This window comes from Plectropomus leopardus, chromosome 9, assembly GCF_026936395.1.
Source record: "Plectropomus leopardus strain MGB_pleo_1.0 chromosome 9, ASM2693639v1, whole genome shotgun sequence".
NCBI classification, from domain to species: domain Eukaryota; kingdom Metazoa; phylum Chordata; class Actinopteri; order Perciformes; family Serranidae; genus Plectropomus; species Plectropomus leopardus.
The window spans coordinates 3584597-3606491 of record NC_142184.1 but is presented as its reverse complement, the minus strand read 5'-3'; the positions used below and the strand labels follow the sequence as shown (position 1 = coordinate 3606491).

General features: G+C 39.2%; 1 protein-coding gene across 1 annotated transcript in view; it reads right to left on the bottom strand.

Moving 5' to 3' along the window:
• oprl1 (opiate receptor-like 1) overlaps window positions 1-21895 on the bottom strand; it is a 227766-nt gene that overhangs the window by 158483 nt on the left and 47388 nt on the right. The window contains exon 4 of the mRNA XM_088081709.1: window positions 1958-2003. The gene's annotated coding sequence lies outside the window, so the exon portion shown is untranslated. The remainder of the gene's footprint in view (window positions 1-1957; window positions 2004-21895) is intronic.

Genomic DNA, 21895 nt, shown 5'->3' with positions numbered 1-21895 from the left:
TGTGTGTGTGTTTGTGTGAAACAAATTATTACCTGCTCAGCGCTGAGTAATCCCGCCCACTGACAGCGGCCATACTGTAAATTTACAAAGTGCACTTTTCCTACTTAATGGTGTTTTGGAAAAAAAACTGTGGCTGTTGACAGAAAAAGCTGTATACTCTCTCTGCCTCTTCTGATATTCAGAGAAAGAAACAATTTTGTTTCAAAAGCTGATAGATAGACAGAGAGACAGACAGACAGACAGACAGACAGACAGACAGGCAGGCAGACAGACAGACAGACAGACAGACAGACAGACAGACAGACAGGCAGGCAGACAGACAGACAGACAGATAGATAGATAATTACTCTTAATGTGTCACTCTGCTTTACAGCTGTACAAAACCTTTTATTACGCAGACATTAACGGTTGGTACTCATCTAACGGTACTGTAGATCGTATCAGTGTTTGAAGAGCGAGGAAATCCCTGTTCCCTGTTCATAAACGGACTGAGCCAAACTCTGCCTGATGCAGAAGCCCTGGACCTGCAGCCCAGGAGGGGAGCAGCTGCAACAGCCAGCTTTTGGTAAACCACCGTTCAATGGGAGTAAAGCAGCTGTCACAGATGTCACAAAGACGTGCAGTGAGACAGACACACAGCCTGAGAGCCAACGACACACGAACTGTCTGATACGGGACTCAAATGACGGAGATCACGGCAGTGAGCGGACACAAGCTGGAGTGACGAGCTGTCTGATCAAACTAACTCATCTGAATCACACAGGCCGCCATCGTGACTGTCAACAGACTCTGATTTCACTGGAAACACGCAGACAAAACAACTGACGGTAAAAAAATGATATATTTTGTTCCAAGTAGTCATCGTTTACTTTTAGTAGTTGCACATTTCAGTGTATGCATCTATTAGCTGTAGGGAGGAAGCAAAGCTTTCACTATAAATCATGCCAGGCGAGCACAATGACATAGATAACGACATTATTTTCTAACACCAATTGCTGACTTGACATCATAAATGTGTGTGTATTTAAGTGTAAAATGGTGTTAATGTTAACTGCTGTCCATATAGAGTTACCTAGATTAAATATAAAAATGCTGGTCATAAAATATATAAAAAATAAAATATTATATAAAAATATGAATAAACTGGAAACAGCTATCAACCTCTTGTTTAAAATGCAACTCATCCTCTTTGTAGCTTCCATGTTCTTACCACTTTACAACCTCAAAGCACATGAACACAACCAAGTCGGAGGAACGACTTCCCAACTGTGAAACTGCAACCTTACAACACCGCATGAATGCAAATGACACAGCGAAAAGTTTAAGTTCGGTTAATAAAAAGAGCAAGATAATCATTCAATCATACATCATGTGATATTGAACATCCTTTATACTGTAAAATCAATATGAAACACAACTACTATGGAGACCGGGAGAAATCAGACAGGCAGTGCTGGCTGTGTGATGAGAGAAGAGTACAAACTATGGCTGACAGAAGATAAAAAATATGTTTTTATAGTAAAAGAGACGCAAGAAAATGGAAGAAAATATGTCAGATAATAAGGGAGAGAACAGAGAGGGGTAAACACAGAGCACTATCTGAAGTCACAGTCTGTGTGTCACTCCTCAGCGCTGTAATTCTCTGTCCCAGTTCACACACAACCATGTAATTAAGGCAGCAAAGCGTGTGCGTCAGTCACCAAATGAAGACTCTTATCACAGCTGGAGCTGCATTCAGCGTTTCACTGACAGCTCTGTCACATCCCGAAAATCATTTTGTGGTTTTTGTGTTTTTTTGGTGTTGTCCTGTCCTCTTTCATGTTGTCTAAAATAGCAGTTGGAGATTTCCGATAGGACAAACTAAAAGGGTTTAATCAAAGCCTTGTTGTAATTGTATAGAATGTGGATGTTTTATACGTTATACTGTATGTGCATGTGCAGGTTTAGTGTGGCGTACCTGAGGCTGAACAGCTGAGGATGACGTTGGACATCGCAGTCGGCTCCTGAACACACAAGAACAGAACACTTTCAATCAAATGTACTGATTTTTTTTTTTTTTTAATTGATAGAAAAAAAGCAAAACTGACGAGAACTGGATCAATCATGCCTCTTTTGGCAGCGCTCAGTGCCAAATACACAATCAGTCGGCTCGTTTTCATTACAGATTTGCGCAAAACTTCAGCAATATTTTTGAAATGTCGATAAAACACAAATGCGAGATGACTGCATTTCCACTGAGGGATGTTATGTGACTTCCTCTTTCGATAACATCCAAGTAACCATGGCGATGGATGTTCAAAACATAAGCAGGTTTATTTCTATTGCAGCCACTGCACTAGCCGTCATTATTTCCATTTAGACTGACTTAAATTTAATATAAATATATATATTGAAAAAATATATAAATAAATATAAATATATAGAAATCGAATATATAATATAAAAAATATATTTAAAAAATGAAATAATATCTAAAAATATAAACAAACTGGAAACAGTTCTTGTTTAAAATGTTCTTAACATTAAAATGCAACCCATCTCTTTTGTAGATCCATGTTTTTCCCACTTTACAACCTCAAAGCACACGAACAAAACGAAGTTGGAAGAACAACTTCCCAACTCGGAAACTCCAACATCACATGAACGAAGCACAACTACACAGTCCATTTTTATCAAAACTATATTTTGGGAGGATAAATTTGACAATTCTGAAGCAGAACCACCAGTATTTGTAGCTTGTGACAAAAAAAACCTTACATCGCAATCATTGTTTCATTTTCAGGTCGGCACAAGTATCGAAAAAATTATTCGGCTGCTACTCAAATGTGTTTGACATTGGATTATGATTTCATAAACTGTGCCAGTGTCAGTTCTGACACAATTTTTTATAATCTGGCTCACGTAGCTGCCAGAACATTTACTGTACAGTGTTGAATAATAGTGCAGGGGTCGTTAAGTTTGGATTTAAGAGCTTTGTGGACAACTTGAGGGTTATAGAACGATTGAAATGCAGCACTCACTGGGAGACTGTTCAGCTTTGAGTCCATTACTGCTGCGTTCAAGGGCCAAACTGCACATTCTTGAACACTCGCTCATTCCCCTCAGGCAGCTGTTCATTTCATACAGGACAGTAAAAAGGGAGCTGCACACAGGGACTCGTGTTGGCCTGAGAGCAAGGTGATTCTGCTGCTTTCTCTGACACTGTGTACTTTTATAAGCCGATCTGCAGCTCAGATGACACCCAGATATCAGTATAGTGGTTTCACAAAACGGCAGACCTTGTCCAAAAGCAGGTCTTGTCAAAGTCCCTGAACACAGTTCTTAGATTGCCAGTAAATCAGTGAAAAAGTATTCTGAGAAAGTTTTTCCACAAGAAAAAAAATGAAGTTATGTAGGCTCAATAAATACCGCTGTTCAAAAGAATAAAGGTCTATAAGGTCCTCTGTGAATCCACATAAATAAACTTGGACATTATGAGGTAAATGATTTGTGTACATTGCTGAAGAGGAACAGTTGAGTAAGTTTACTGAATACATGTTAATGCTGTGAATAAAAAAAGGGAACTTCCTGTTTACTGTTTACTGATTATAAAACAGCAATGCTTTCTGTTTGCACACACACATTAAACTATGGTCTCTCCTCGAAGCATTGTGTTGGATACTAAAGCTTCATTCTATTGTTTAAGTGAATGTATCTGTTTACATGCACATTAAAACACATGACAAAAGAATACAAATACAAATTCATTTGAAGAACAGGTATTTATAGTTCAATGCATTAATTGCTTTTGCTAATTTGCTACCTGTGTGTAAACTGCACTCAGTGACTCTCTCTAATCTTATTGATGATTGATTGTAGATACAGTTCCTGCAGTTGTTACATCTGTGAAGGTGCCAGAATTAAATGTTTCAGCAAATCACATATATGTTACATTTGTACATTTTACATGTTTGACGTAGTTCACATACCATGTGTTTTTAACAACAATAGTTTACAAACATATCGAGCTATGTTTGCATCACTGTTGATTTTGCTGACGAAAACTATCATGAAAATTACTTGTCAATGTCCTCTTTTCCATGACCAAAGTGAGACAATGTTGAGCTAAAAATAGATCCTGATAATGAAAACTATGACAGAATTAAGGTTTCACTTTCATTGATGAGACGGGACGAAACCACCAACATCATCTGTGCCTGCAAATATTTTCTTATGCTGCATGAGCAACATTATGACATCGGAGCACCGACTGGCTGTAAACTCCAGTAAAACTCTATTGGTCTGATAGGATTAGTTTAGAAAAAATTACTAAAATGTCATGAATTTTCTTGGACTAAAACATCTGACATTTGTCAACTAAAACTATGATGGACAAAATGACTAAAATGTGACTAAAACCAACATTTTCGTCTTAAGACTAAGACTAAATCTTTTGACACTGGTTTGCATCGACAAAAGCAGATGTTTTTTAAACAAGACAGTGGGACATTTCCCACTGTGTTTGCCTTTTGTAAATGGGGCACCTGCTCAACCAGGTGAGCTACTGGGCGCCCGAGAACAAGAGCCTTTCTAAAAAACAATGCTCACCTTCAGCTGACATGTTTACAGCCCTGCCAAAGGCGTCCCTGTGGAGCGGGCCTGGACACATTCAACTGGGAAAAGACTTTGGAGCAGACCCAGGACACCCTGCAGGGCTTATATATCTATATGTACAGTATATTCTTTGTGACCTGGGAACACCTTGAGAATCCCCAGGAGGGACTGGAGGACATGAAAGACATCTGTGGTACTCTACAAACTGTACTAAAACTTAAATACGGATGGAGGAAATAAGAAACCTCATTCATACATTCACATATATGTGCTTTAACAAAGTATGCACCTTCAATTAGACATAGAGCACTTGTTCACGATGCTAATTCCCATCAATTAAAATGCCACCTGCGTGTAAGAGAGATAATGACGTTCAAGGAGAGCCAATCTCAAAACAGGAAAGTAGAAATAAGAGTCAGAACTCTGTTGAAAATAACTCACACTCAGCTATCCTTCTACCTCCTCACTGAATCATCCTGCTTCCTCCCTCTCTGCAGATTTGTCTCCATACATAAGTCTCACTCTCCACTTCAAAACAGCAACTTCTCAAGATCTGAAGAACAAATTGTCATCCCCCCCCCCTCCTGCAGCTCCACATGGCACAGCATGTCTGCTCAGAGATGAAAGACTTTGAAAGGTTTCTGCTCCATCCTCATAACCAAAGGAGAAAGGATGGAGGCAGAATGACGGAGAGGATGATAAAAGAGGAAAGGAGAAAGCTCGAGGGGAGGAAAAAAGGGAGGAGGAGAGGTCAGGAGTGACGACAGGGAGGAGAAGCTATGAGTGTTTCTGTGTATTGTTTCAAAACTGGACCTTAATATCTTTGATATTCATTCAGTACTTCTGAATGTGGTTTAGTTTATGTTTCCTTGTTCAATTGTCATTTTAAGAATGCATTTGGTTGTCTTTGAACTTTACAGAGGAGAGAGGATGATAGAAATGTGACACACGGGAGGAAACAGATTAGCAGAAGTAAGATGAAACAGAAACAGTCTACAAACTTCACACTAGTAAATCAAGATTAACAGTAAACACAACAAAATGTCTCCACTTTCTTTAGGACATCCAAGTGAAAATAAAGCAGCTGTGAATAATCCAGAAAACCAGATAATCTAAAGATTAAATGAAACTTCTTGATTAGCACTTGAGGCTCAGAGCTTGAAGTTTGAAACTGAACTTTGCAGAAAGATTTGAATGTAAAAATACACCAATCTCTGAGATATAAAGTGCCCTGTCCATAATTAATATGGAATAAATTCAACTATTCTTTCCTAAATAGAGTTCTTTTGGGGGGAGTAAAGTTACCTGATTAGGACTTCTTCAGGAACAAGAAGCTGAGTAAAATAAAGAAATGAGTGTTCATCCAGATAAAGCCTCAACAATGGTCAAACCTCATCAAGACGGTGAGAAGAAAAAACGGGACCGCAATGTGTCTCCAATTGTGCAAGATTCCACAAAGCACTTTAAAAAATCGTCAGTGTTGTCAGAAATATGTTGCTTGATGTTTCAAAGAAATGTAAGTAAACTTTACAGGACTTTCCTAACACAATGTCTATACTCATACAACAGAAATCCCTCTCAGTCATCATAAATGACCTACTCTCAGTATGTGGCGGTGTATTTATCTACAGAGACTCTGCCCTCTGCCTGTAGTCTCGTTATTTTCTTCTTATTTTGCAACGTGCGAGATGTTCTTGAGAACAGCATACAGGTGAAGTCAGGACTTTGTAAAAAGGTAGTGAAGCGGTATTAGATTATAAGCAGCATGCATCCAGAGGAAACTATGGGCACCAAAAACAAAACCATGGAAATATAGTGAACATGCCAAGCGGATAAAGCCAGAGTTGACTCTCACTTAAAGTAGTAAAACACTGAAAGGCGCCAATAAATAAAATGTACTATTATTATTACCATCATTTAAAATAATGTTTTCTTATATCAGAATCATCAGTTCTGTTTCCGTTTCTGTAGTCTGACATTGCATCCACTTCCACATCCACTATTTCTGTGTGAATAGGGATTCTGCTTCTCCAACCAATCACCCAGAAAACCAAAAATTCACCTAAATCTAACCTCATTTTAAGTCCATACTAATGCGTAGGTTTTTAAGTGGAGGGGAGTATGGTTAAACAATTTATAATGTGGGGCAACATTGAAAAGACATGTTGATTTGGAACATCTGCGTCTGTTTTGTCTATAGCTCTCACAGATGTTGTTACTCCTCTTTGGTTTCGGCGCACAGCTCGACAATGCTGGACGACAGCTTGACGATTGCGCTGGTCCTGCTCTTAGCACCTATTGGCTTATCATTAGTCCTCCTGCAGTGCTCACTGGATCGTTTTTTGTTTTGACTGGGAAACGTTGTTTTGTGTCATGATGCCAGATGGGCGGATTTCAAGGTTTACACTCAGGCACCGAAAAAGGCACCGTATTCACCTCCTCAATGCTCCGCTCACCTCTTTGCCCCAATTAAGATCTTAATTCCTCTCAGACAGAAGTTATTATTGTTACTCTTCACTCTGAATGTGAACAAATAAATGTGTGGAAAGCTTATTCCAGCATAAAATATCTGAAAGTCATTTTATTGGTACATTAGTTTTAAAGTGAAGTGAAGGATAAATAATTTCGCACTCGTCCTAGCATTGCATCTTTATGTGATTACTTTCAAACTTTTGGAGGATTTTATAATCTTTGCTGAATCTTCTGGTTTTTATTTCCATTAAGGCATTAATTAGATGAAGGTCATGGTACCTTTTTCAATATTTACCAATGGAAGAACTTTACTTTTGTTCATTACAAGAAGCCCTGATGTGGCTGGCAGCAGGTCCAATCTATCAGGCAAGAACTGCGAATTAAACCAATTGGACCTGCATGTTTCCAGCAGCTCTGCCTTCCTGCCGGTCAGCTCCGCGTCCCGGCAGAGGCAATTTCCATAATTGTCAAGGAAAAGGGTTCTGGGCCCCGAGCTCGCAGCACAGAGATATAACGGCCAGCTCCGGCTTTCAGCTTATCGGCAAAGGTCACGGTTGATTTTCAATGTGTGCTTAGTCTATTTAGCGGCCTATGCATCATTCATGGGACTGAAGAGAGAAAGAAAGAGAAGAAAGATGGAGGACAGAGGTCCAAAGACAGAAAAACAAAAGATGCATGCTAAGAAGCAGCTAAGATCCAAACAGGTCAACAGGCAGGGAGACGGACCGTAAACTGACTGACCTGCTGTCAAAGTCAGGGTCAAGTTAATCAGTAGGTATGTCGGGGAAGCAATGACTCCGCTTTTTTGTTTTTGAACAACATTTCAACACCAGGTACTGATGCCAAACTACTGATCTCTCTGGCAAATGTAATACCGATACATGGTTAAACCCATAAACATAACATACACGAAATTTCAATTAATTAATTCAGTGCCTTTTAAGACTTGTTGAGGATTGGCAGAAACCCTGCTAGCAAACACATGTAGTTCACTGACATGTCATGCCGCAATTTTTAGAAACAATTTTAAACATGTCAAGCCAGGACTTCTGTGAAAAAAGTCAATGTCTGCCGAATTTCTCTCCAACTTATCAGATCGACCGATCACTCTCAGCCGGCATCTGTCTCCCTCACTCTCAGCCCTTCGATACCTTCCTTCCTCTACTCTCTCTGTCTCTCTTCCTCTCTTGCTCATATCATTAGCTGATTACTCATCCATCAACATGAATCACAGAACAGCAGAAGCCAAAGGATAAACATGCATTTGCAATGCTCATCATTCAACCTGTGTGTGTGTGTGTGTGTGTGTGTGTGTGTGTGTGTGTGTGTGTTTTACTTGTAATTCCCCTCATACAATATTCAGGTTGTTGACATCTCAAGGCTGGCAATAAAACAGGTACACACACACTCACTCACACACACACACACACACACACACACTCACACTCAGTCACACAAACACGATTTACTACATGCTTCATTATGTGACGGATCACCTCTCCCCTAAATTAGCAATAAAAGCCAAGGCTGTGTGTACGTGTGTGTACGTGTGCGTGTGCGTGTGTTGTTTAGGCAGTCATATAAATGCCTGTCTCTCTGCTTATCTCAGCAGACGAGACAGAGAGATAAAAAGGGAGGGAATCAAAGTCAAAGACTTAAAGGCGGAGAGAGAGACGTGTAAAGTCAATCGGTGGATTAAATGGAGTGAGAGGCAAACAGTGTGTGCTTCTGTTCCACTAATTAAAACTTTACTACAACGTGCAGACGTGATCAAAACCATCTGAATTGACGACCACCTTCAGACAAACCAAATAATTCCTTTTTTTCTGGTTTAAAAGATTCCCACACATTTTGATGGACAACATGTTGGTATTTTTCCATGAATTTCATCGAACCAAAGGATTTCTTCTGCCTCCTCCTGTTTGTTTACTATCGCATACGTAGCCTTATCGCTACTTTATCAACTTTATCAAAGTTAACAAATCAAGTGCAAAATATAAACTGATCTGACCAATTCAAAACATTTTAATGCATTTTGTTCCTAACTTCACCCTTCTCCTGGGATCAGGATAATCCTGATGTGTTTGGATCAAATAACTCAATGCTACTAAAAGGATTTGAAGAATACATCCTGACAGTTTGATTCAGATCAAAACTAAAAAGGGAGTATATGATCTAACCCGACTTCAGAATCCTTTGTTTGTTGTTGTTTTGAACAGCTCATTGTCAGGATTCGATCCAATCTCACTCTGAGTTACTGGTATTATCTACAAACTGCGGGAACATTTTGTTTAATTTTTACGGAATATTTGAAGACAAACTATCACATTAACATTGACTTATAAGATAATATTACTTATTTTGTTGGAATTGAATGTTCTTGGAATTAATAATAAAATACTTCTAAGCATTTTGTTATATCATCAAGAATATCACAAAATTCCCTGAAATGTATTTTCAAGCCATATCGCCCACCCTTATTCCTGACCTATGTCAAGAGTATTTCTCACATATTAACAGCGGCTAACATCTGACAACAAGCCGTTAAATGATCCAAACAATCTCATATCAACACCAAAATGGCTCAGCCTTGTTGGTAAACCTGGTTATGAGTGCTGGGTAACATTAGCTGTGTGATGTCAACAGTTAGCCATGTCACTGTGTGTGTAACTTTGTCCCAGGTGCATAGAGCAAATCAAGCAGCTAATAATGAAATATATTGTAAACCGTCAAATTTGAGGTGAAGTTAAGGTGATTGCACAAAAGTGCAATGTCACAGAGTTTGGCTGAATTTGAGTTATTGCTGTGATGTCGTAACATCCTGGGGGGGCTATGTGATGTGAATAAAGAAAGGGTGAGACAGAAAGACGAGCAGGAGCACAGATGCCATGAATCATAACCTCATTATTCCTCATTCAAATGAATTAGAGAGTAATTTATATTCAGATGAATATTACATATTCCACCAGGACACTGAGCTCTGTTTCTGCTAATTCACCTTGTCCTCCTGCAGCTCTCTCTGTGTCTGTCTCCTAACCTGTGCCTGTCTTATCTTCATTTGTTCTCCAACAATCAACCAACACTCAATGTCTCATTCTCTCTCACTTTTTATGATGTCCTATCCCCCCAAAAAATACATAAATAGTAATCGTACATTTACTCCTATACAAATATTGTTTTCCTATGAATTGATGACATTAATTGTAAGAGAAATGCAGCATGCAAAACACGCAATAGAGTGAGTGGATACATTTCCATTTGAAATACACCAAAAGTGACATGTTACAGCTCTACACTAACCATCTCCAAAACCCCTCCAGTCAGAGTCTGCGAGCATTAATAAGTGTTTTTTGGATATTTTGTGCTATAAGGATTTATAAAAGTATACCTATGCCTGGTATTTTAGGCAGGCAATTTCTACCCCCTACTCCTCTGTTTCAGCAACACTTAGCTCTGAACCATTTTACTTTTATGCAAATATATTTTTGCAAGTTGTCACTGTGTGTCTTTTGTTGAATAACATTCGTAGGAAGGTTAAAGCAGCTGAAAAATAGTAAGATGGATTTTTAACACACCTGCTACTGTATAAAGTGTTAATGCGGGACTCCAACTCTGACAACATCTCTTAGCTAAATCATAATGGTATCCCTCTCCATGGTTAGACCAGTTTATGAGAGGTTGGTACAGAATGGTGAAATTGGGACCAGTGGTGACGAAGTTTCTCTGTCTTTCGGCATGACTCATCATCTTCCAAACACTGTCTGTTACCTCTGATTGAGAACACAAACAGATCACACTCCATATCATTCCAACAAAAACACATCTGTTGTTTGTGGACACATAAGCAGCTCTGTCTGCCACCAGAAAAACACATTTATCATCCAATATTAGTCCAAAAGTGCCAGGTGGTAACAGGCTGCACCTCCAACTGATGAGAGTTAATGTATTCATGCATGTTTGGTAAATATACAGTCACAAACTCATGGATAAAGAAGTTCATGAATACTTAGAAAACATGCCCTTTGTTTGTAATGTAAAATATCATAAATGCATTAAGAAACCAAAAACTCAAAAATATCTTTCAGATTTTGGTGAAGATTTTGCTGCTCAAGAACTGTGCCGTTCAGGCACCAGATTTTAACACTTCACATATAAAAGCATAAAAGCCGATTTAGAGTGAAGTGTAATTTCAAACCTATCAGTGCCACCTTTAACATGAACACTTGAACTGGCACAACTCATAATTAATCTTCCAGACTCTATTTTCTGCCACCCTCTAATTGTGATGCTTGTTGCATCTTTGAGATTTCATATTAAAACAGGCTAATGCTCATTAATCAAAGTTAAGAGAATACCTCTGACATAGACCTAGATGTGATAAATCAGCCTTCTGCAGCTCATTCATCAAAAGATCAGTCAAACAAACACATTGTCCTTCAGTAAAAGCAAAGTTACACGGCACTGGTGTCACCAACAAAGATTGATGTCCTTTGTTGATGGAGGAGATACAAGGAAGGTCAAACAAGTCTCAAATCAACGCATTCTTACATTCATTCTCAGCACTTAAATGATTTGTGAAAAATAGGTCAATGACATGAAGAGGTGCCTTGTTGTTAATGTTTTTGGGTTTTTTGTGCTGTTGTTATCAGTGTTATTATGTCTGTTTATTTATCTAACAAAGCTGTACAGCACACAGTGAATTTCCAAAAGGACTAATAAATATTTATCTATTAAGTGCACTTCTCTGGAGTGTCGTGTCAATTCCTGCTTGTTACACACATGGCCTCTTCTAAAATTTAATTTCCATGTTTACAGAAAACGCGCAATGCATACAATCTCTTTTCAAAAACTTCCAATGTTGTTTTACTTAATTTTTATGTTTACTTCCTTTAGTTTAGGAAACAAAAATATATGGTTAGGTTAAGGGAAAAGATCACAGTTTGGAGTGAAATTGGAAGATTACTGCTAGAAAGGGCAAACTGCCAAACACAGGACTTTTTCAGAGGAGACCACTGTTCATGTTTCAAATTAAACCAAAAATCCTCCGTAAGTTGTTCTAACAATGAAGCATGGTATGTTTATGTGACATAAGTGACACAAGTCACGTGACATATATGGTTATTTTAACCTGAAATATGATTTGTTTTTTTCTAACCATGACACAGCTTCGTGGCAGAAAGCCCTGAAGGCAAACTTGTCCTAAAAGCAACTTTCTTGCTCTTTATACTACATCAAATACTCAGAGCATTGGATGACGAAAGGGCCAGGGCGTTGTTTACAGATGCTAAAGGGTGCCTCTGTGCTCCAAGGCCACCGATCAAGCATCAGTATTTGACGAGTTGGGAGTGAGGACAGACTGCTTAAAAATAATAATGCTAAGAGTTGTAGTTCCCTGTAAAAATGCCATGGAGGAGGTCCTCAGAAATTTTTATTTTTATTATTTATTTTAGCAACTTCAACACAAACTATAATATGACAAAATATTACTGTAAGAATAGACCGTTATTTATTTTATTTTTTTTTGCCAAATAATTACATATAATTTTTACGGCCGGCTCGCACACCGCAACAAATAACAAGGATGCGCGCAGGTGTAAAGCAAACAACCAATATTTATTAATATAAATAAGGCAAAAGATGATGGGATGTGGACATGAATATCAGTAGTGTGGATGTATGGATGCGATGATCATGTGTGGTGCGTGTTGAAGAGTGCAAAAGGAAAAGTAACGTAGGGCGTACGGCGTGGCTAGCCAACGGCGAAGCAGGAACGACAATGGGCCCCACAGCAGCACGGCTTAAGTAATCAGGAGCGCTGGCCAGGTGCCCCTAATTAATCAGTCGGCTCCACGTGAAGGCCCCAGGACCTGGAGACACAAAGAACACAAAGTATACCTGCCCAGAGGACCACACACTCCACAACCCCAGGCCCCGACTCCGGGGTCGTCACATAATGCTCCACTTTATTTTTAAGATTTGGGAAGTCTTGTCAAACCACTGAGTTTGTCACTCTTATGTGATTGTGATACGATTTCTATCATTGCAGAAATCACCTTTCATAATGAAAATTAAAAATTGCCTTTCAAATTAAAATGATAATTTGGAATTTTTGAATCCACAATGGGCAAAACAAAGCACTTACACATGTGCATGTCTTTATGTCAGACTTGTAATTTACAGGTATCTTACTCCTTCATTGCAGCTAAATTATGTTTCTAAATTGAAATATTTTCACCCAAGATGACTTTTTTATTTTTGTATGACGACATTACATGCAAACGTTAATGATGATTTGTGAATCATTTTGTATGCGTGATTGAACCACCAGTGATTTTTATGAGTTGAACAAGATGATTATTAGATATATTGGCAAAAACCCTGATGAATGTGCTATTCAGTGATGCACGACATAACTGAAGGTAACTGGGCTGCTTTTGGTTTTGCAGATAACTGAAGCGGAGGACCCGGAGGTCAAGTAGAAACAAACAACCGCAGCCTCTGTGTCATTGAGTATTCACAGGCAGCCATGGTGAGAGAATAAAAAAGTAGAATGACCAGATTGTTCACCTTAAAGGTTATAGGTGTGAGAGAAAGAGCTCCCAGTGAGTCTGAGGTCGCTGTGTATGAAAAAGCCTTTGAAAGCCTTTTAAAAGCTTTGGATTGCCATTGAGTTCACTGGTTGAACTGACTTCACAAACACAGAGTTTTGCTGAGCAGTATTTTCAGCAACTCCATGATTGCACATTAAAAAATGCTTTTTAACAGTATAACAATTTATGACAGCGACATCAGTATGTGATTGTACACAGTTTTCAAACTGTTGTTGCAATAAATACAGAAACAAAAGAGGAGGGTGTAAATGCAGAGACAAATGGAAGTGAGAACGAAGATTTCAAATGTTAGATTTCTATTTTACAAGGCGGGTTTCCATTTCAATTTGCATAATTTGATGGTTAATGGAAACCCACCTGCAGTTATGATACAATGTGAATCATCCCTACTGGAATCAAACCCAGCACTTGAATGTCTGCCACTAACACCAATACTGATCACAGAGGAAGTGACAGTGTTATCAGTTACTGCTCTCACAGCAGCCCAGTGAACCAGAAGTCAGCGCAGTTACAAGATGCTTAGTTTGGAGTTTAAAAACGTCACTTAGTTAACGTGAGTCTCTTCATAGCTTTATTGTATTATTCTGCTATCTACCTACACCGGGTTTCTGAACAATGCATCATGCACCAGCTTGTTAAAAAGGTACTTTAGAAAATATACTGCAGTAAATAACTGCAGTTATTCCCAATAAGGGAAGAGAAACTGAGAAGTAATTGGTAAAAATGAATTACAGCACTTTTTACCAAAATAACTCCTGAGTTCTGGATTGCATTGGTGATCGCAGATATGATAACAGAGTAAGAATATCTGATGGTGGAATTTGTTGTTGATTATTGGTGGAAGTCACGAAAGATTAACTTCTGAAATGGATTTCCGCCAGTGAAGCCGATAAGATCGAGATTGTCTGCTGCTCTGCTGGGCCCACATCCTACCGTGGGATCTATGTGTGTGTGTGCGTGTGTGTGTGTGTCTCAACAAGAAGTTAAGAAGTTAAACATCTATCAGCAGCATTATCAAGAAATCTATCACCAGTCTCCCCTCCAGTCTGGTGGTGTAAGGGTGACTGAAAAACTGCAAAAAAAAAACGTCAGAGGCTCGCTAAAATAATATAGTATGGAAGCTCAAATATCTGTAACAAATTTCATGCCAATCCACCTGATTGTAGGTAATCATTAGATGAAAAGTTGAACCTCATGTATGTGTAAAAAGCAATGCCAGGAGTTGACCAAATTCACTGTTTATCATCATCAGAGGACCACAAATATCAACTGAATATGTAATCAAAATTTAAATGGTAATTGCTGAGATTTTTTGCCCAATACAAAAGTTTCTGACAAAGAAGGAAAAGCAAGACTGACATTAATTCATACTAAACATATAAATGTGGCATACATGAAATTATCTGATACTGTCATCTGATTCTTTTTTTATCTAAAAATTAACTCTGTTGAGTTGGAAATAAGTTTGTCGTAAAAAAATAATGCCTCTATCTGATTCAGGGCAGCTCAGCTGTGAAATAAGTACCACAAAATTGTAATAAAATCCTCCTCTCTCACAAACTTTAAATTAAGCTGTGGGTTTTTGTTTTTTTTTGGTGAACTTAATTACTTGAATTTTCCATGTCGTGGCCGTCTTTCTTCTGTCGTTATTGAAACAGATGTACATACTTGTTACCAGCAACTGACATCTGTATATAACTAGTGTTCATTTTATTCCTTAACTGTTTTTGTCTGTTGTCATTTCTAGATTTTCTTCCCTGTGTTATCCTTATGTGTTTTATTCTTTACTCATAAAATCAGTTTTCAGATTTTTTTTTTCCCGTTATTTTTTTGTTGTGGCCTTTATATAAGCCCTTTCTTTGTGCTTTTTTTATCTTGCCAACACCTTTTCACACCTTTAATACATAATGGGTCCTTTTTGTTTTACTATTTGAGGGAAAACTAGGCTGAAATGTTGATCGTCTTTGGTTGGCAACAGTTGCCTCAATTTTCTCCTCTGCTTTTCTTCCAGAGCAGTTAGATAATCCATCACAGCAGGCGTAAGGCTTTCATTTGGTTGAGTCAGACTTTGTGTTTCATCTCTTTTCCATTTTGTTTGAATTGAGTGCTTTCATATCAGTGCATGATTTAATTATTACACTTTGCTACCTGTCAATCACTTCGCGCCCACAAAGAGACATGGAAATTTGTGCCAAAAATGATTAACTCGAAAGCAAAGAAACAAGATGGCTTACAGTTTTAATTGTTATATTGGTGTCTTGTTATTAAATATGTCTGTATAAGCCAGCGCACCAGATCACATTAAGGCAGGTTTGAGGTGCTTTGGAATGAATGCAAAACTTATCTTATATTACAAATGTTTATATAAAATAAAGTCAAACACAAATTATAAAATGAGGCCTAAATTCTAGCTAATTTTCAGGTCATTTATTTTATTACCTTTTATGATTTTTTTTCCCATTTGTAGGGCATGTTGCATAGTTGATCATAATAATTTTATGTTTTTGAAATAAATCAATATTTTTCTCAGGTTTCAGAGGTTTAAATGCTTCTGAAAGGTGTCTGATTGCAGCACGAGAGAACTCATGTCTAGTCAGGTGGCAAAGGGTTAAAGCCCTAACAGGTGCTGTCCGTGGTGCTGATAGAGACTGTACCGCAGCGTCAGCGTATGCATGCCAGGCCAGTAGCTGATGGAGTAACCTTGTGATGAGATACCATAGAAAGAACATCACACGCCAGCGCATAAAGCGTTCTTCTACAGGGCGGTGAGAAAAGACAAACAGGAAGACGATGGTGAACTCAAAGTGTTAATAAACTAGAGTCAGCACCACAAACACAGCTGGGTAGTCAGCCATTGTTGTTATTGATGTCCTACTCGTGCACGGCTGTTTGTCTGAAACGTAATGCACATGTGTAAAGTAAGGCCATGATGTCGCCGGTCTCACACGATCTGCCAGTTTACATGGCAACAAAAGGGGTGGCGTTTTAAAAAAATTAAACTCTGAAACCAAAAAAAGAGACCAAACCACAACAAAAGTTAATGTTTCATGCAATAACCGTTGCCATGTAAACAGCCCCTAAACTTTAACAATAGCAATGGCAGATCATGAAACAGTCATATGAATTACACAGAGGATTTCAGGCATGTTTTCCAGTCTTTTGTCTCGTGACAGCTGCAATTTCCAGCTGACTGGCTGCTAAATGCTCAATGTCTCAAACTGTGTCTGTCTGCTGTTTGCAGCTGAGCATGTAGTGGAAAGTTAGTTTTAAAAGCTTATAAACAGCTGGAGTGAACTAAGCAAAACGTTGTTTAAAGGTGCCTCCTTAAACAACTTTTGGCTTAGTTCACTGCAGCTAAACAATGAGGTGAAACTCCTTCTGAAGCTCCTGAAAATCGAGGGGAGTTGCAGATTCAGCTGAAGTCTTTGTACATTTATTACTACGAGAGATTCCTTTTACATTGTCACATGGTTTTAAAATCATCATATGAATATCATTTATAGCAGTATTCTGCAAAATGAAAACTGTGCTTCAAAATATCAATAATGGAGAGAAATGGAAAACACAGTGAAGAAGCAGTGACGGAAATGAGAAACGATAGATTTAGCAGATGGAAAAGAGGGAGCGCTAACAAGTGCAGCTGATGGATCTATTTTCAGTCTTCGCAGACTGCAATTGACAATTACATCTGTCAACTCAGTTACAGCTTGCACCAATCAGCTGAGCACCAAAGTAAGGCACACACACACACACACACACACACACACACACACACACACACACACACACATCACTGTGTGCTAAATGGCACAACTGTATACACATCATTTGCATTTCCATGCCAATGTCCACATGTCACCTTCTATACATGCTTGGAGGAGCACATTTTGACCCTAAAGACATACTGACATGCATGGACACGCACATTTTCTGACTTAAACACGCATGAAAGCCCCCCCACACACACACACACACACACATACACAGAAACCATGTTTCAACAGGCAACAATTCATTAGTCCAGAGTCAAGTACAGCGAAGGTCAAATCCGACCAATTTGTGGATTGGAGTAAGAGGTCGTTTCATGATGATTTGTCTTTCTCTGACTTTCTTCTTCCTTTACTCATCTTGCTCTTTGTCTTTTTTTCCCTAAATTTCAGCTGATTCATTATGTCACTAATTCTCTTAGTAACGAGACAGAATACAGATGGGCAGCACTCTTGTTTCTCCGACCAGCTGCTCCTCTTTCCCTCCATCCCTCTCTCCTTTATTGGCTTCCTCCATCATTTGTTTCCTCTCTCTTCCATCCGTTCTTCTCTCTTTCCTCTGCAGTCCTTAGTATTTCTTGTCTGCTTTCTCTTTCCCTTTCTGCATGTCCTTTTTTCCGTCCTTATACGGACATTTCCAGTCCATTTTCATTCTTCAAATACTGCCACTTCGGTGTCAGACGCTAATGCAAAATGCCATATTTCGGGATGATAGGACACCCTGGCGGGTGGCATGAGTTAATAACGCGGCTGTATGGCACCTTTCGTGGCAGTATGATATGCCAGAAGGTAGCCTCAGTTCATAACAATGCCAGATGGCACCTGTCGCGACAGTATAATACGACACTGGACAACATTAGTTTAAAATGCTACTGGTAACAATGTTACATAAGAAGCCAAACAGTCCCTATAGGGCGGGTGGGAGTGGCGGTGCATGAGTCCAACAAACCTCAAACTTTCAGCCAGGACCCCGCTGTTTGATTCCCGTGTGAATGATAAACCAAAATGTGATGCTTGTGCTGTCTGCTATACACTGTGTAATTTTGAGCTGCTTTAGATGAAAGATGACCGTTGTGACGGAAACTTTGCAACATCTTTGGTCGTGGCTCAAAAACAGGTGAGAGAGGTTCAAGGATGGCCGTTGTCACGGTCTTGCGATCAAAGACAGCCTGGGATAAAATTCTTGGGACGACCATCTCACTGTGTGACTGCTGTTACAACTTACATCTACTAACCAACCAATAGAAATGCAGCATGAGCTGATGCACTGATCAGCGCGACACTGCTGAATGCTTATAGATGACAATAAAGCTCTAGCTCCAATAGAGCTCTCGTTGCAAAAACTGGTGCGTCACGTCGGCCCCTTTTCCCCACGTCCACATTCTCCTCTTCTTCTTCTGACTTTTTCTGACACACATAAATGCCACGATAGCGAGGGCTCAGTTTGTTTGTTTACATTTTGCTCTGGCCACTACAGATGAATGAACCACACCAACGACATTTTGTTCTATCGCTTTGTCATCACTGGACGTACGTCGTAGCCGGTGACTCAGTAGGGGATGTCATCGCAGTCTGCAGACTTGGTGTTGTACCCAAGTTTATTAAGATCCATATCACACAGCAGAAATGCACTAAACTTAGATGATTTCTAAAATCTAACAGTGTGCAGGAGGCTGTACGAGCAGACACTGCACATTTCTTGAAAAATCAAACATGTATTTTGAAAAGTCACATTGCATTAAATAGATGTATTTTTACATGCCATCCTGGAACGCCAACAACAGACGCAGGACGATATCTACTGCGTCACACTTAGACGTGAACGGCACGACCAGGTGGCAATATTTGAGTTGGGTTGACAATGTGCTGACATTTCCTTCAATCTCTCCCTCTTCTCTTGCACTTCCATTTTCTTTTTCCACACCCTCATCCCTTCATTTTTCCACTTCTTCATCTATTTTTTCAGTCATCTCCCTCACATCTTTCCTCTAACCCATTGCTCCATTCTTCCTGCGTTTCTAATCCAAGCTCTCTCTCTTTAAATTCTGATATTCTTGTATACTGCTTTTTTTCTCCTTCTGTATCCTCATTTCCCCTTTTCTCCTCTCCCTTTTGATCCCATCTTTCCCCTTTACTTTTATTTTTATTTTTCTCTCTGGTTTCCTTGATTCTCTCCTACTCCTCTCCTCTTCTCTGCCTCTTCCTCTCTGTTGAGGCTCTCCCCATCCCTCCCTCAGCTCTCTCGTGATATCAGTCCATAACTAATCCCTTGGTGATGGATTAAGGTTCTGTTTCACACTGCCCAAGGTGCTCAACATCACAAGGGGTGTGTGTGCAACACAGAGAGTGTGTGTGAGAAAGGAAGACAGATGGAGATCCAGAGAACAGACAGAAAAAGAGATAAAAACATGGGAACAGAACAAATGTGAGACGCTTTTCTGTGTGCATGAATGCATGTGTGTGTCAGAAAATATTAAGTGCTAGAAATGTGAGTCGATAAAATTGAGCGTATTGGAGTGAAAAGAGAAAGTGTTCTCAGACTAATAACCATGGATGTCTGAACTGAGATGTGTAATAGTACACTTGTGTATCACAGGCTGTCTGATGGAAGCTGGAAATAATTGGGAAAATTAGCGGATGATGAAAGTCTCTTTCAATGTCTGAAATTTTCAACTCCAATTGTACAAATCACAGAAACGAAAATAAACAGTTTGGTAACAGTTTAAAAACACTTTTTACATTTACTCTCTTGCTCAGAAACAGAATCATGTTCAGGCAAGTAAACTGAAAAAGTTTGAGGTTGAATCATATTTAATTAAATAAGGTTGAAGTCCTCACAGGCACAACGCCTTCACTGCTCGACCCCGGCTGACCGCAAGCAGCAACTGACCGACTTCACGACACACTCACAACTGAAAATCTCACAATTGGATGTATTTCTGTAATTCTTTACAAGATGAGAGTCAGAATCAAGTGCGGATGAAACGTGTAAGCGGTTAAGAAGAGAACCTGAAACCATAAGTGTTCTTGAAGTTGTCTAGAATAAACTGAGGTGAACTTCTCGAGATCGAAGGACTGAGGGAGTGAGTCAACACAATGTGCACCAACCACAGAGCATTTCAGCTACATTTGATGCAAAAATATAGATCCATGTCTAGGTGGCAGTAATGCAGGCCTACATAAAACTCCAGGTGCACCACACAAGAAGGAGAGGATGAATCCATGGCAATGAAATTAATGATAATATTTAGCACTGGGTATTTTTTTGCAAATTTATTAGCAGGAAAAATAATGGTAGGGACTTTAGGGACACAGCAAGCCGCAAATGTAAAATCGAACATTACAAGACCTCCTTGGGGCAGTCAGCATTTTCTTAAAGGCTCAAAAATGTGAAACACAATCAAGACTTTTTAACAAAAGTGTTAAAGGTTGGCTGAAGCAAAATCTGAGATGTGAGCATTTTTAACTATTTTATAATTTTCTATAGTTGAGTTTTATAAGCGTATATTAGTTTTGCATGGAGGCAACTTTGTCAGCAGAGAAAAGGCAGGTAGGAGAGAGGCGGTAAGCCAGTTCCTCACAGAACAGCTTGTACAATATCCTAAAAAAATGTGCACAAAACTGTTCATCCTTTTAAACATAAGTGCTTACATTTTTTATTATGCCCGACTCATTTCGTAGCCCCCCCCCCCACCTCATAAGAACAAACAGGCCCAATCCCTAACCAGGAGGCTGGCTAGCGTGGCGACGAGGAGCATGCGCAGAACGCCAAGTCCCTTAAAGGTTCGACTGAAGAGCTTACAAGGCAGAATGGCTCCACCTCCAGTCACATTATCTGGGTATGTTAGTCCATTTTAGAGAAATTGGATTTGATCTCCTTTCAGACTGCCTAACATGCTTCGTTTTTTAAAGTCCAGTTTTAGTCGCACAAACACAATATTTTTTTTTTAAATCATGGAAATGTACTGACTGGTTTCCACACAGCATCATACAGAAGGTGAACTCTGCTTCCGCAGTGTTTCTCTGATCCCTAATCAGTCCTGAGTGTTAAATGCTCTTTGCGGATGAGCATCCAGATGACACGCTTCTTGATGTGAGGGTCGGCGGGTTTTAATCGTACAATAAAAAATAAACACATTCGCTCATTTTCTCCTGACCAATAATCTTCGATAAATCCTGTCATAAAGCATATTTATAGGGATTATCGGCCTCATTCTGCTCCGGAGGAATATTGCCTTTTTTAGTGTGACTCCTGGAGGAATCGGAGGGTAGACACTGAAGTCTGGAGGGATTTGATGGCTGACCCAGGAAATCAATGTGGACCGGGGGTGTCAGCAAGAAAATCCCCACAGATTGGATGTTATGAGTTTGGAAATCTTCAGGAACTAAAATTATTAAAGTCAGTCCGCCTGCTGCTAAATCATGTTGACAAAAGGATTTAAGTTTGGCTCG